Source organism: Convolutriloba macropyga, chromosome 12 (assembly GCF_964194025.1).
Source record: "Convolutriloba macropyga chromosome 12, txConMacr16.3, whole genome shotgun sequence".
Taxonomy (NCBI): Eukaryota; Metazoa; Xenacoelomorpha; order Acoela; family Convolutidae; genus Convolutriloba; species Convolutriloba macropyga.
In genome coordinates, this window is record NC_134479.1 from 46,779,854 (window position 1) to 46,780,685 (window position 832).

The window sequence follows — 832 nt, forward strand, 5'->3', positions numbered from 1 at the left end:
TACATCTTGAAGAAAATTGTTTTGTTTCTGGAAATTTTCAACAATTTTGAGCACCTTATTTCTGTGATTAGTAACTTCAGAAATATGAAAAAAATTAGCGGTTTCTTTCGTCAAATGCTACAAAACCATTTAATTTTTCAAAAAAATTCTACAGACCCAAAAAAATTGTAAATATACACTGATAATTCAGTTAAGTTTGTGTAATTTTTGTACTGGAATTGCATAAAATTCTATTTAAAAGAGCAGTTTTTCTGTAATGAGTGGGTTAGCATAGCTGCAAAGGCGACTTTGTTCTTCGATAAATTTTAACAACAGATCGCAGCGGTTTTTGAAAAAACTAAGCCAATAACTATAAAAAATCTAACTTTTGATGAAAAGTTTGGAAGCAACGTTTTTGTATCTTTTTAGTCCGAAAAGGTTAGCTTTCGTGACAAACAAAATTTGAAATTACAGAAATAGAAATTTGCTAAACAAGCATCGGGAAAAGTATTACTTCACTAATAAATGCGTTGTTTTCAGAAAATTTTTGATTTTCACTGACATCTGTCTAGTTAGATATCCAGATTACAAGTCTAACCGACACAGAATTTTTTTTTGAGAAAATAGTGATATAGTTAGTAGTTCAATAATAAAAAGTAGTTCAATAATTTGACGGATTTCCTTTTTACATTTGCTGAAGTTTCTCTTTTTTCTTGGTTATTGGGGTGCCGAAAATTGCAATTTTTGTCTTATTTTCCCATATTGATAAATCATATTGCTGCCAATTTTATTAAGAAATTTTTTGCAGAATCAAATTTTTGAAATAAAAAAAAAATTCAAAAAAATTTAGATG